Here is a 16611-nt window from a genome sequence, read left to right as displayed (position 1 = left end):
CCTCTGCTTACTCATCTATAAAATAGGTTGTTTTTCAGAATTTTCAGAGGATCAAATGAGATAATATTTGTAAAGTACTGGAATAGAGCCTAGCAGCATAGGTTGTTGTTGAGTCATTTTGAGGTGCATCTGACTCCCCATGACCCCATCGGGGTTCTCTTGGCAGAGATACTACAGAAGTTTACCATTTCCTTCCAACTCATTTAAGGATTTGAAGCTGGAGCAAACAGAGTTAAGGGATATATCCAGGATCACTCAGCTAGCAGAAGTCTGAGGCCAGATTTGAACTCAAGGAGATGAGCCTAACTCTAAGCCCAATACTCTGTGCATTATGGCACCATCTAACAGTCATTAGTAGTATATCAAGCATTGTTCAGATGTTAGTTATCCCTGTTATTTTTGTTATTTAAAGCTCAATATTTAGAGAAATGAAACAATGGAGGAAAACTTGGATAACTTCTCTACCTTTCATTGCAATTGTTAACATCCAATTGAGGACCTTTCACCCACCCCAATGGTAAGCCTGGCTTCCTTTATGTTTGCTCTCCCTTCCTCTGTTGGGAGTCAATCTGGATTATTGGAAAGATCACCAGCCTGGGATGAAGGTGATTTAATACAGAATCTGGGTGACATTGAGGGTGCACTTAATATAGAAGTATTAGTTTCTTTTGTGGGTTCACTCTTGGGGGATCTTCAAGCTGAAGAAGAAAGACCACTTATTGGAAATTTACTAATGGATATTTCTTTTGTGCATAGGTTAGACAAGATGGATAATAAGCCCTCTTCTCATTCTCAAATTATATAATTATGTGAAATGGAACCAATTATCTCCCCCCAGATCAGTGTTCTGGGTCATCGGAAGGGCTGAAGATGTTCACAAGAATGAGGGCTTTGGGGAATAGAAAAGAGTTTTGGAGTCTTGATTCTCTCAAGGAGGAAGGGAGAGTTCTTTTTGACTATTCCCTATGCTGTTCTCAAAAGGATGAAATCAGCTTTAGCTTTACTTAATAAACTCTGGACCAAATGATTTAAGGACCTTTCTATGAGTTAATAAAAGATGCGGAAGACTTAGCTTATTAGTAAGTATCCCATGCATTGGTGAGATCAATGACAACCAGTTACAGCCGGAAATATCTCTGCTTGTTAAATCCTGAAGCCAATTGAGTAAATGAGGTGTTAGGGAGTAAACAGCAAGTGTAAATTAGACTATGCTGATGGCAAAGCATGGCTGTTTTGTTCGATAAGAAAGGCTCGGCATCACATTAGGTCAATGACCCAGTCTGGTAGCTGAGCTGTTACCAAATTGATTCTCCCCTAGAGCTTGGAAATGGATGTGCTTTGTCATCTTTAGATCGCAGGCCTGTGTCCCTTTTCAGCATATCTGATCCTCTGCAGAAATGATTTAATGTCACAGAATAAATAAACTTCTTTGGTCTCCTTGGTTTAATCTCTGATTCTCTTGTCTAGTCAGAGTTTGTAACCATGACAGCCACTTGTCATTCCCTTTATACCAGACCTCACCCAACCTGTCTCCTTTTTGCAGCTGTCACTCACCCTGACTTAGAATTAAGAGGACCAGGTAAAGTCAGAACTTGACATAACTGAATTTGAATAACATGCTTAATTATTTTTTAAAAGGCAATATGTGGACTTTATTCAAGAGAGAAGCAATGTATGTTACAGATTTTCCAGAACTGGGCAATAATAAATTTACTCCATGTCTAGTGACATCATCTTTATTCTCGAGATATCCTTGTCCAGAAATATTGATAATGGAGGGAAGGACTAAGGCGAGTAGCATGAAGGGACTTTCTCTCTTAGAAAGGGCAATGAAAAAGGAAAAATTACAGAAAATTGAGAAATAAAGGACTTGAACAGAAAAACAAAGTTTAAAGCATGAGTATATTAACAATAGTTATAGATTAACTATTATCAGTTAATAACTGAAAACTGCTGTATTCCAGCAACATAAAGACAAGAGTAGAAATTATGAAGATCAAAGAGTATACTAATAAAATTTAAAATAAAAAAGAACTAAAATAAAGCTAATAGCTCCTTTTTTTTTGAAAAAAGCTAATAAAATAAAGTTAGATAATCACATTTTTTTTCAAAAGAGAAGAAAAACTACTGGTTTATATCAAAAATGAAAACCAAAAAAAATTTACCAAAAATGAAGTGGAAATAAAGGAAATTATTGGAAACTATCTTTGCCCAATTTGTGATAAAAACCTATAACTTAGAGAAAATGAATAAATGCTTACCAAATTATTAAATACACATATTTGTAAAAAATATATACATATATATGTATATATACACACATAGAAGAAAAGAAGAAAAATTAGTTTAAAATTAGTTAAATTATCCAATATTAGAAAAATAAATCAACAACCAATAAATGAACTCCCCAAATAGGAAAAAGCTCCAAATCAAATGAATTTTAAGTGAATTCTGACAAAAGAAAAAATGCCAATATTGCATAAAAACTGTAAAGATAAGGAAAGAATCTCTAATCCCTTCCAAATATCTAAATATGGTCTTGATGCCTAAGTTAAAGTGAGAAAGAACAGAGAAAGAAAACCATAGAACAATGGACATAGACACAAATGTCCTAAGTGTACAATATCATATTAGAAAAATTGTATGTACTATAATCAATTTAATTTACACCAGGAATGCTAGGTTTGATTTGATGTAAGTAAAACTACAAGTTTAAAAAGTATATTAAAACAGAAAATAACGATAACCATATAACTATAGTAATCAATTCTAAAAAGACTTGTCAAAATCCAATACATTTCTGGTAAAAAAAAAAAAACAAACAAACTGAAAAGTAAGGAGAAATGGATTTTTTTTCTTTTATAACAAATATTTATATGAAACAAAGAGCAAGCATTACAAAGAATGGAAAAAAAATGGTCAAAGATATTCCCAGTAAGTTTGAAGGAAGCAAAAATGCACATCATCAGCAATACAATTTAACATAAGGCTTGAAATTTCATAGAAGAAAAGAAAGAGAAACAGAAGGAATAAGCTTGAGTAATGTGGGTAATATACTTAGAGGTCACTAAAAGGTCAACTAAAATTAATTGAAACCATAAATTCATCAAATTTGCAAGAGAGTAGATGAATTCATGTAAATCACCAGCTTCCCTGTCCACTACCAACAAAACCCCACATGAAGAAATAAATAGGGGAAATTTCATTCAGTTTATATGCAAAAAATGTGAATTGCAGAATTTAGGCATATATATATATATATATATGTATATATATATATATATAAATTTATAAATTTGATATAAATATATGTAGAAATATATTTGGGAATCTGTCTATCAAGACTCATCCATCAATTATGTCAATGCAACTACAAAACATTCTTCACAGAAATAGACTTACTATTTGGAAAAAATATTAATTATTTACAGGTAAATCATGCCAATACAACAAATAATAATGTTAACTAATGTATTTATCAAACTATTGATAGCTATTTGACAAACTAGAAAAACCACTAACCAGAGGGGAAAAAAAGTCAAAATTTCAAAGTAATAAAAGTGAAGAAAAGAATGAGGTCTAGCAGTACCAAATATCAAACTCTCCAATAAAGATTTAATCATCAATATGATTTAACACTATTTGAAAAATAGAGGAGTAGTAGAATCAGTTAGGCAAAAATCATAAAGAAGATTATTATTAGTAGCCTAGTATGTAATAAAGCCAAAGAACCCCAACTAATGGGGTAGCTTTTTGACAGTAACCCGAGGAACAAACTGTAAAGCAGTATAGCATAAATTAGGTATAGAATAATATATCATACCATTTAGTAAGATGAATCCCATAGGATAAATTTAGATCTGTTCACAAAGGAAGAGCTCATGACCAATAGAATCACAGAATAAAAATGGATCATCTGTATATACAAAAAAGTAAAATTACTGCACAAATTTTCATGATGCTTTCAAAATTAGAAAGAAAACAGGTACATCAGGGAATAGAGAGTGGGTGGGAAAATCTTCCAACAAGTTTTTCTGATAAAGTTCTTTAAAATTTCCAACTAATTTTCCCATGGCTCCAATAATAGTGTGTTAATACATGTCTATGCTTCTTTTCAAGCCCAATGAAAACTCACCTTCTTAAAGAAATCTCTTCTAACCCCTTTTCATTTTAAATCCTTCCCTCTGTTAATTTCCTGGTTATCCTATATAGAACTTGTCTGTATACATCTGTTTACTTCTTCCCCCCTATTAGGTTGGAGCTTCAAGAGGACAGGTATCATCTTTTGTCTCCTTTTTGTATCTCTAGTGCTTAGTACAGTGCCTGGTATATAGTAGTCATTTAATAAATGCTTTTTGACCGAATGTATACAAATATAGACGTGAAAGTATAGATGTACACAAACACACATATGCATGCATATGTACATGTATATATTCATATGTAGTAACTATCAGAATCTATGGGAAAGGAACTATGTATGTATGAATGTATTATGTATAGATATGTATAGATATTTTGTCTTGGATCATTGCATTGCTGAGAAAAACAGTCTATCATAGATGAATGTCACAATCTTGCTGTTGTTGTGTACAATGTTTTCCTGGTTCTGCTCAGTTCACTCAGCATCAGTTCATGCAAGTCTTTCTAGACTTTTCTGAAATCAGCCTGTTCATCTTTTCTTATAGAAAAATAATATTCCATTATATTCATACACAACTTATTCAGTCATTTCACAGTTGATGGACCTCCACCCAATTTCCAATTCCTTGCCCCTACAAAAAGAGCTGCTATACATATTTTGCACATGTGGGGTTTTTATGATCTCTTTAGGATACAGACCCAGTAGTGATACTGTAAACAAATCAATCCTGAAGATAGGACACAGGAGAAAACTTAAGGATTATACGTGTCCTAGAAAAGTACTTCAAGTAAAAAAAGAATACTATAATGCAAGAACTAATATAGAAAACTGCTTAGAATAACCCACATAGAAAATAAAGTGCCAATTTAAAGGACAGATATTACCCCCAGAAAATAAACTGTGCTGCAAAGTTCAAGGCATTTAATAAAATGTTTAATCTAACATTTCCACTGACAAATAAATTCTTTAAGCAACTAGAAGACAGACCTTTAAATAGAAAGGGAAGGAAATCTGATTAACAAAAAAAAACCAAAAAAACAAACAAACAAACAAAAAAAAAACTTTTGTACTCTCCAGAAACCAAAGGAGGGAATGGAATAATGTGTTCCAGATAATAAATAAGCTTAAGATACAGATAACTATCTTGTGTGTGTTGTTATTTTCTTTTTTTTTTCTTTTCATTTCTTTTCAATTAGCAAAAGTCTCTTTCCTCTACCTCCCACCTTCATCTCCCAATGAAAAAGCAAAACAAAAAATCTTTGCTAAAAACACACACAATGAAGCCATATTAGCTATGTCAAAAAGATAGCAGTCATGGGCCTTATAATATCTAGTGGCTTTGTACAGTAATTTTTTAAGGAGTAAGATTTAATTTCTTTCCTTGAATTATTTGTTAATATTAATCTTTTTTTAAAAAATGGAGAGCTAATAGTGCAACCTAAAAAGGGAAGGGGGAAATGTTACAGTCTCTAGGAAACTAAAAAACCCTAAATTTCAACTGTGGAAAAAACAAATCAGTCCTTCTAAGCAATAGAAAATACCTATTTATCCTTTATTTCTCTCCAATCTACACTTCTGTCTCTCCAGACTTTCATGCCATAGAAACCTATTTCACCTGGAACCTCACTGCAGCCCTGGACATCTGGAAGTACCTCCTGCCCCTCAGCCTCCATCCTCTGATTAGCTAATGCCTCTTATTTAAGGAGGGCAACCAAGTCAATATATCTCCATTTCTCTCCAGACTGCCCTGTAGACTCCCTAGTTAGTTGCTTTTCCTGCCTTGATCCTGAGCCAGGTACCTTCATCCCTTCCCACCACCAATTTTCAGTTTCTATTTTTTATGTGTTAACTTCCTCCATTAGAACATAAGCTTCTGGAAGGCAGGGTTGTCAGTCTTTGTGGTTTCATTTCTATTCCCATGGCTCGTACATGGTAAGTACCCATTAAAAGCTTGTTGCTATTTAGAAAGTTAATACACAGCCCTGCTTTCTTAGAGACCATTTAATCCTGCCACAAATTTCATGAAGGAAAGGGAGACCCAGGAAGAGGAAGGAAGACATTACTTCTTCAAGTCATGGCACCCAAAGTCTAGACGTTGGTCTGACTCTAACAGATATTTTCACTCCCTTTCCAGAGCTTCAGCCCCCTAAAGCCAGCTATTCTTTCTACTGATGATCACAACTCAACATGTCAAACATTAGCTTCATTTTTCTCTCACCCTCCCCCCAAGAAAAAAGGAAGAAAGCCCACATGATTGGTGGTGTATTCCCAATGAGATTCGTACTGACCTATGGAGAAGATAATTGTGCTGAGTCTACTTTGCTCCCCCCACCAGCAGTGTCCTGTACTGGGATCATTCTTGGTACTGAACCCAAACTGAGACATGGATTCATTGGGTGAGGGAGGCCGTGAGTTCATTATCAAGAGACAATCGAGAGAGCGAATCAAAGAATTCAACTGAGATTTTTGACTTATGCCTAATGGCATGTTTGATATTGTTAATATTTAAAAGTCAAACAATTCCCACTAAAAGGAAGTTTTTTGTTGTTTTTTTTTTTCTGTACAAAGAAACAGAGGTTTCCAATTTCTTTCCCACACTTCAGTCTGCAGAGCTGGCTGACTTCTAAAGATTGTCCTAAAGACACTCAACACATCCAAAGCCGAACTTCACGATCTGACTTCACAAAAACAAAACAAAAAATGCCCCCAAAGCCACTCTCGTTCTGAGCTTCCGATGTCTGATGGAGGCTTTGTCAGCCTACATGTCACCCGGATTTCCAGCCTGAGCTTCACGCTCAGCTTTTATTTTCCTTTATCCCACAAATCCCTAAACCGTCTTGCCTTGTTGCACCCCAGTATCTCTCAAACTCATCTTCTCCAGTCTATCTACCACGCCAGTACCAGAGTTTTCATAAACCAGAGGTCTAATCATTTCCCTCTCCTGCTCAGTAAATCTCCATGGTTTCTTATTACTTTTAGGATCAATGCAAACTCCTCTGTCTGACAGACTCCACAGCTGATCTACAGCTCAGCTTTCTGTATTTATTATTATTTCCCCTTCTCTCACTCCACTGTCCAAATGAATGCTAATCCTCACTGTTCTCCATAAAGAATCCTCCATCTCTTAACTCCATTTCCTTGCATTGGTCATTGCAAACCTTTCCACTTCTGCCTCTTGAAGTTCCTGGTTTCTCTCAGGACTTGCTTCAGCTCCTACATTTTGCTTGAAACCTTCTCTGCCGTCTCCAAAGCTAGTTATTCTCCCTGCCCAGCCCCACCAAAAGTAAGGGACTATGTGATTGTGTATGTATGTGCTTGGATACATGTTGTTCCCATCTCTCATGGAAAAATGTGAGCTGGAGACCAGGTCTGGGCCCTTGTAGTCATCTAACACAGAGTTTTGTTAATGCTTATTAAGTGATTCAGTTACATTCTCAGTATCCTCTCTAGAGAGACATGGAGACATGGAGACATGGATGATTTGTTCCTTCTGAGGATGCCTTCAAAACCTGAGCAGTGGGCTGGTCGCCCTGGCAATTTCAGGCAACCAGAGACTGGAGGGGAAGATGAAAATTCCTTCGGAAAAAATGGAACCTTCATGACTTGCTCTTGAAGAAAAGCTGAGGTGGAGGAAGAGATGAATCAACAAGCATTTATTTCAGACACCAAGGTGAGCACTGAGTGCAAAGAAGAGCAAAAACATAGCCCCTCCCTCAAAGGACTTACATTCTTTTTTTTTTTTTTTTTTAGAATTTTTTCCCACAGTATATATGCATGAGTAATTTTTTTAAATAATATTATCCCTTGTATTCATTTTTTCCAAATTACCCCCCCTCCCTCCATTCCCTCCCCCCGATGGCAGGTAATCCCATACATTTTACATGTGTTACAATATAACCTAGATACAATAAATGTGTGTAAATATCATTTTCTTGTTGCACATTAAGTATTAGATTCTGAAGGTATAAGTAACCTGGGTAGATAGACAGTAGTGCTAACAGTTTACATTCACTTCCCAGTGTTCCTTCTCTGGGTGTAGCTGTTGCTGTCCATCATTGATCAACTGGAAGTGAGTTGGATCTTCCCTATGTTGAAGATTTCCACTTCCATCAGAATTCGTCCTCATACAGCATTGTTGTTGAAGTGTACAGTGATCTTCTGGTTCTGCTCATTTCACTCAGCATCAGTTGATTTAAGTCTCTCCAGGCCTCTCTGTATTCCTCCTGCTGGTCATTTCTTATGGAGCAATAATATTCCATAACCTTCATATACCACAATTTACCCAACCATTCTCCAATTGATGGACATCCATTCAACTTCCAGTTTCTAGCTACAACAAAAAGAGCTGCCACAAACATTTTGGCACATACAGGTCCCTTTCCCCTCTTTAGTATTTCTTTGGGATATAATCCTAATAACAGCAATGCTGGGTCAAAGGGTGTGCACAGTTTGATAACTTTTGGGGCATAGTTCCAAATTGCTCTCCAGAATGGCTGGATTCTTTCACAACTCCACCAGCAATGTATCAGTGTCCCAGTTTTCCCACATCCCCCCCAACATTCATCATTATTTGTTCCTGTCATCTTAGCCAATCTGACAGGTGTGTAGTGGTATCTCAGAGTTGTCTTAATTTGCATTTCTCTGATCAGCAGAGATTTGGAACACTCTTTCATATGAGTGGATATAGTTTTAATTTCATCATCTGAGAATTGTCTGTTCATATCCTTTGACCATTTATCAATTGGAGAATGGTTTGATTTCTTATAAATTATGGTCAGTTCTCTATATATTTTGGAAATGAGACCTTTGTCAGAACCTTTACTTTAAAAATATTTTCCCAATTTGTTACTTCCCTTCTCATCTTGTTTGCATTAGTATTGTTTGTACAGAAACTTTTTAGTTTGATGTAATCAAAATCTTCTATTTTGTGATCAATAATGATCTCTAGTTCTCCTCTGGTCATAAATTCCTTCCTCCTCCATAAGTCTGAGAGAGAGACTATTCTCTGTTCCTCTAATCTATTATCTCCTTCTTTATGCCTAAATCATGGACCCATTTTGATCTTATCTTGGTATATGGTGTTAAGTGTGGATCCATATCTAATTTCTGCCATACTAATTTCCAGTTTCCCCACAGTTTTTTTCCGAATAATGAATTTTTATCCCTAATGTTGGTATCTTTGGGTTTGTCAAAGATTAGGTTGCTATAGATGTACCTTTTTTGTCCTTTGTATCTAATCTGTTCCACTGATCTATTTCTTAGCCAATACCAAATGGTTTTGGTGACTGCTGCTATATAATATAGCTTTAGATCAGGTACACTTAGACCACCTTCCTCTGAGTTTTTTTTTCATTAGTTCCCTTGCAATTCTCAACCTTTTATTCTTCCATATGAATTTTGTTGTTATTTTTTCTAGGTCATTAAAATAGTTTCTTGGGAGTCTGATTGGTATAGCACTAAATAAATAGATTAGTTTGGGGAGTATTGTCATCTTTATTATATTTGCTCGGCCTATCCAAGAACACTAAATGTCTTTCCAATTATTTAAATCTGACTTTGTTTTTGTGGCAAGTGTTTTGTAATTTTTCTCATATAATTCCTGACTATTCTTTGGTAGATGGATTCCCAAATACTTTATACTCTCAACATTTGTTTGGAATGGAATTTCTCTTTGTATCTCTTGCTGTTGCATTTTGTTGGTGATATATAAGAATGCTGAGGATTTATGTGGATTTATTTTGTATCCTGCCACTTTGCTGAAATTTTGAATTATTTCTAGTAGCTTTTTAGCAGAGTCTTTGGGGTTCTCTAAGTATACCATCATGTCATCTGCAAAGAGTGATAGTTTGATTTAGAGGACTTACATTCTAATGGGAACAATGTAAACATCTGTGTTCAGAGAAAGTGTGTGTGTGGGAGAGGGAGAGAGAGGGTAGAGAGAGGGTGAGAATGTGTATATACATACATACACACACACACACACACACACACACACACACACACACACACACAGTGTAAACTATATCAGAGAGAAGGCATTTCCAGGGTGAGAGTGAGGGGATAGAGAAGGGCTCTTGAGGAAGATGGGTCCTTCAGGCCCCAGCAGAGGTATGGGTTTCCAGGAGAGTCCCACTGAATGAAGATGCCCAGACTCTAGGGATAAAGGAGAGAGAAGGGCTGAGGAATGCAAGAGGGTGAGAGAGCAGGGGAACAGCATGGGAGCCTGAGAGAGGAGTGAAACTGCACTAAGGCAGAGACAGATGACAAGCACTCAGTGTGTGGCCTGACTCACCACAGACCTTCAAAGATGGGGACTGACTAGATCTCCTCACTACATAATTTCTCCATCATTATTTGGTCATTTCAGGCATGTCCAACTTTTGTGACCCCATTTGAGATTTTCTTGGCAAAGATGCTGGAGTATATTCCATTTCCTTCTCCAGCTAATTTTACAGATGAGGAAACTGAGGCAAACAGGATTAAGTGACTTGCCCAAAGTGACCCAGCTAATATGTGCCCGAGGTTAAATTTGAACTCAGATCTTCCTGACTTCAGGTTCAGCGCACTATCCATTCCACCACCCAGAGCTACAATGTTTCTAGCAGTTTATTAATCTGGAGATATTGGCTTACCTCAAAATCATTTTGATTAGGGATAAAAACAGACATAAGATCAAAGAGAGGCTTTGTACCTTCCCTCTTTCCTACTATCAGACCTCTCCTCCCTCCATGTGTGTCAAGATCAAAGAAAAGAGACTCTAATCCACTGATTTAGCCAAGTCAGGATCCCTCCTGGAGCCTCGGGGTCCTTCTCTATAGAATGAAGGGGTCAGACTCACTGATTGCAAGGATTCCTTCCTAAGCTGCCTAGCCTCCTATCCCTTCTCTTTAGCATCAGCCTTGCTAGGTCATGGCTGTTTGTAGATGATACAGTGTGGGCTGGCCCATTGTCTTCCCTAAGGGAAAGCAACTTGGAGAACTGAAGTGAGACTGCTTGATGAATACTGAATGAGGAACAAAGGATTATGTGCCTGGATAATACCGTTTGTCCACGGGCATGCTGAGTAACTCGGCTCAGCCGCAGGGACACATCTGCCAAACTCATGTGGGCAGCTCAAGGAGCCTTCTGCCATGATTCTGCTAGAGAGCAGGAGGAAGCCCTCCAGGGCCAGCCTTCCAAGCTCAGACTCTGAGGCCTCTTTCTGAACCAGCCGGCTCTCACATATATTCTTTCGGTGATCTCTTACTTAACTTGTTGGGTGGCTCTTTTTCAGTCATCTTTTTGCCCAAGTTCTTACAGCATTTGACATAAGTGAACTCGGATATTCTCTTCTCTTCTTTGAGCCTCCATCATCTCTTGGTCCACCTCCTACCAAGCTGATGGCTCCTTCTTTGTGAGATTATGCTCCATCTCTTCCCTCCTAGCTGCAGATGAACCCAAATGCTCTGTTTTGAGTCTTCAGTTCTCCTCTCCACACAACCTCATCAGATCCTACAGATTATTGTCCCTGCAAAGATTTCCAGATCTTCAATCCATCCTTAGTCTCTCACCTGAACTCCAGTCTAGAATCAGACTGCCTCTCACACATCTTAAAATAAATGTCCCAAAGGCAAATCAAACTTAATACATCTCAAACAAAATTCATATTTCACTTTTCTCTTTTAACTTATTCTTTCTTTTTTATTATAGCTTTTTATTGACAGAATATATACATGAGTAATATTTCAATATTGACTCTTGCAAAACCTTCTGTTCCAACTTTTCTCTTCCCTCCCTCCACCCCCTCCCCTAGATGGCAGGCAGTCTCGTATATGTTAAACATGTTAAAGTATATCTTAAATACAATATATGTGTACATATTTATACAGTTTTACTTATTCTTTAAAGCTTTCCTTCTTCTGTTAATGGCATCAGCCTTCTGTCTGTTATCTGGCTCCACAGCTTAGACGCCATATTCTACTCTTTCCTTCCCCTCACCACCACAACCAATCAATAGCCATCTCATTAATTCTAACTTTCAAATTTGTCTTATTTCAATACCTAATCTCTGACCATTCAGCCACTCTAGCTTAGTCCCCTATTCCAGCTAACTGAACCATTACAACTTCCTAATTAGAATCTGAATGGCTGTCCCTCTCTTCTGCAATTTGTCTTCTACATAGCTAATAATAAAAGTGTTCCTCAAGCACAAATCTCAGACAAATTCATCAACTCCCTACTGCCTTTAGAAAAAAAACAACAACAACAACAAACCGCAAACCGTTCAGGTTATTCATTTGAAGCCTATCATAATTTGCCTCTACATTTTTCTGGGCTTATTAAACATTATTCTCTTTCATGAATTATACATTTCAGTCACACCATTTCAGGTTAAGTCAAATCAGGTCAACTCAGCAAAGATTTAGAATATACCCATGATGGACCAGGTACTTTGGGAAGCATTGAGGAACCCTTGGATTGAAATGAAATACTCTTATCCTCAAGAAGTTTAGATTCTCCTGAGAGGAAGCAAGTTACAAAGATAAGTAAAAAAGCAAAGAGGGAAAAGGAAATATCCATCTACTGAGAGAATCAAAAAATGCCTTCTTGTTGAAGAAGACTGAACCCTGAAACACAGTTTCCAAAGGGAGGCGGCAAAGAGAGGGCATAAGCATACAGATACAAGAAATGGATTACATAATGTTATAATATGGAAGCCACCTACCAGAGGCTGCTGGAGGTCTAACTCAAATCTGTAGAATGGATCTCTACATGGGAGAGGAGGAGGAGGATGATACAAGGAGACTGAGAGGCAGTTGTTGTTCTCTGACCTCACTCCTCTTCCTTCTGCCTACAATTTATTCCATTCCCAATCCACAAGGAACACCTGTGTTAGTAAAGGCTGCTTTGCAACTCCTTTAAGTGTAAGTTTACAGCTGTGGAGACTTTTGGAGAATTGACCTGCCCCTTCACCTAGGCATGGTCCTTAACAATATAGTATAAGACAAGTTTTATTTAACATGATGATTGAATAATATCTAGTAAGCCTGGAAACATAAATTAGAGACAGATTGAGAAGAAATTTAAGTGACAAAGAGTGTTTGTGATTTATCCTTGAAGCAATATGGAGCTGTTGAATCATTTGGGATGGAGAAGTGACATCTTCTGGCCTACTATAAAGAGAAGGAATTGAAGAGGAGAGATTGGAAATAAAGAATTCAGTAGGCAAGAAGGATATGGAAACAGTCCAGGACAATAATGATAAAGACCTGGACTTTCATGGTAGTTGTCTACATGGTGAAAAAACAAAGACCAATGAAAGTAAAATTGGATTTGGTGGTGATTCACTCAAGCTGTGAACTTAAGTGACTAGAAAAATGATGATGGCCTAAACAGAAAGTCTGCCTTTGCACAGACTATGTGATCCAGCTCTCAAGGAAAACACAGAGGGAAGGCAGTTAAGAAGTGAGTGACAAGGACAACAAGGGGGACAAAAGACTGAAAAAAAACAATGATTTCAGAGAGAAGAAAAAATAAATCGATAGGAAAATGGTAAAAAAAATAACAGAAGGAAATTTGTTTCCAGATCTAGTAAGTATATATAGACATATAGGAATAAATATCACAAAACCAAAGAAATTATCTAACATTTAAAGAGACAGAGGACCCTGTGGAAACTGGGGAGAACATAGAATCATAATATGATGTTTCTGAGTTCTTTAAAATAGAAATTAAATTATATCAGAGCAGAATTTATGGCTTAAACATGATAAAAAAAACAAATAGAATAGAAAAACTTGAATAATTCAATGGCAAGTCTCACCAAAGGGGAAAAAAAGAACAAGAGATTAAGAATTCAAATGCACAGAAGTGAAGGACAACCTAGTCGTACAGCAAAAAATTAAAAAAAAACAAAAACCTAAAATAAAGTCAGAGGAAGGTGGTCTAAGTGTACCTGATCTAAAGCTATATTATATAGCAGCAGTCACCAAGACCATTTGGTATTGGCTAAGAAATAGATCAGTGGAACAGATTAGATACAAAGGACAAAAAAGGGTACATCTATAGCAATCTAATCTTTGACAAACCCAAAGATACCAACATTAGGGATAAAAATTCATTATTCGGAAAAAACTGTTGGGAAAACTGGAAATTAGTATGGCAGAAATTAGATATGGATCCACACTTAACACCATATACCAAGATAAGATCAAAATGGGTCCATGCCTTAGGCATAACGAATGAGATCATAAATAGATTAGAGGAACAGAGAACAGTCTACCTCTCAGACCTGTGGAGGAGGAAGGAATGTATGACCAGAGGAGAACTAGAGATCATTATTGATCACAAAATAGAAGATTTTGATTACATCAAACTAAAAAGTTTCTGTACATCAATACTAATGCAAACAAGATTAGAAGGGAAGTAACAAATTGGGAAAATATGTTTAAAGTCAAAGGTTCTGACAAAGGTCTCATTTCCAAAATATATAGAGAACTGACCCTAATTTATAAGAAATCAAACCATTCTCCTGTTGATAAATGGTCAAAGGATATGAACAGACAATTCTCAGATGATGAAATTGAAACTATTTCCACTCATATGAAAGAGTGTTCCAAATCACTACTGATCAGAGAAATGCAAATTAAGACAACTCTGAGATACCACTACACACCTGTCAGATTGGCTAAGATGACAGGAACAAATAATGATGAATGTTGGGGGGGATGTGGGAAAACTGGGACACTGATACATTGCTGGTGGAGTTGTGAAAGAATCCAGCCATTCTGGAGAGCAATTTGGAACTATGCCCAAAAAGTTATCAAACTGTGCATACCCTTTGACCCAGCATTGCTGTTATTGGGCTTATATCCCAAAGAAATACTGAGGAGGGGAAAGGGACCTGTATGTGCCAAAATGTTTGTGGCAGCTCTTTTTGTTGTAGCTAGAAACTGGAAGTTGAATGGATGTCCATCAATTGGAGAATGGTTGGGCAAATTGTGGTATATGAAGGTTATGGAATATTATTGCTCTGTAAGAAATGACCAGCAGGAGGAATACAGAGAGGTTTGGAGAGACTTACATCAACTGATGCTGAGTGAAATGAACAGAACCAGAAGATCGCTGTACACTTCAATGTTGTATGAAGATGTATTCTGATGGAAGTGGATGTCTTCAACATAAAGAAGATCCAACTCACTTCCAGTTGATCAATGATGGACAGAAACAACTACTACACCCAGAGAAGGAACACTGGGAAGTGAATGTAAATTGTTAGCACTAATGTCTGTCTGCTCAGGTTACATGTACCTTCGGAATCTAATACTTAATGTTCAACAAGAAAATGGTATTTACACACATATATTGTATCTAGGTTATATTGTAATACATGTAAAATGTATGGGATTGCCTGTCATCGGGGGGAGGGAGTGTAAGGAGGGGGGTGATAATTTGGAAAAATGAATACAAGGGATAATATTATAAAAAATTACTCATGCATATATACTGTGGAAAAAATTCTAAATAAAAAATACTTTAAAAAAAAACTAAAATAACATTAAAAGAGATTATGTTTATTATGCCAGCAAAACATATGGATCCTAAAATGTAGACAAACTAAGAATGATAAGTCTCCCAGTAAAACATACCAGATTAAGAAACCTTAACATTATAATGAAGGAAATAATAGAAGAGAATTGCCACAAACTTCTGAATATGGGAAATGAAATGCCAATTGAAAGAATTCATAGATAATTTCCAAAAACTATGACAACAAAAATCAAGGCTGCAAATTATCTGAAATATGATGGTTAAATTTAACAATGAAATTAAGAAACAATAAATTCAGCAAGTCATCAGGAAAAAAAGACCTTGGAATACAAAAGATTTGAATAATGCAAGACTATTATATACCTACTAGAAAAAGGAGGAGGGAATGGAATAATGTGTTCAGAAAAGCATTAGAACCAGGATACATCTCAGGGTGACCTTTCTTGCAAATCTGAGCTTAACCATAAAGGACAAAAGATAGACATTCAATAATAAAAAAAAAGGTGGGAACATTTTAAGAAAAGAAACAGAGCTAAAGATATATCTCTTTTTCTTCTCTAAAACCTTAAACAAAAGAATTGCAAAAGGAGTAAATAAATGCAGACAGCAAGAACAAGAGTGACACAAGGGAAATAGACATGATAAATAAGACAGAAATCTGATAGAGATAACAATGAAGAGGAAAGACATGGGAAATTATAGACAGAACTTGATGACATTCTTTCTATAGGAAAATGCTTTTTTTTGTGGAACACAAAAATGGGAGAGTAGGGACCTTGGGGAGGAATAAGTGATTGCTAGCATCAAATTAAGGACTAGCAACAGGGAGAAAATGACTTCTGTAATCTCAGAAAGAAAGAAAAAAGCCTTGGTTGGGGAGGAGAAAAGAAAAAAAAAAGTTTGAATAAAGACAGTACTGTGGAAACAAGGGAGTGTTC

This window comes from Sminthopsis crassicaudata, chromosome 2, assembly GCF_048593235.1.
Source record: "Sminthopsis crassicaudata isolate SCR6 chromosome 2, ASM4859323v1, whole genome shotgun sequence".
NCBI lineage: Eukaryota > Metazoa > Chordata > Mammalia > Dasyuromorphia > Dasyuridae > Sminthopsis > Sminthopsis crassicaudata.
The sequence above is the reverse complement of the archived record's forward strand: the minus strand, read 5'-3'. Positions refer to the sequence as shown.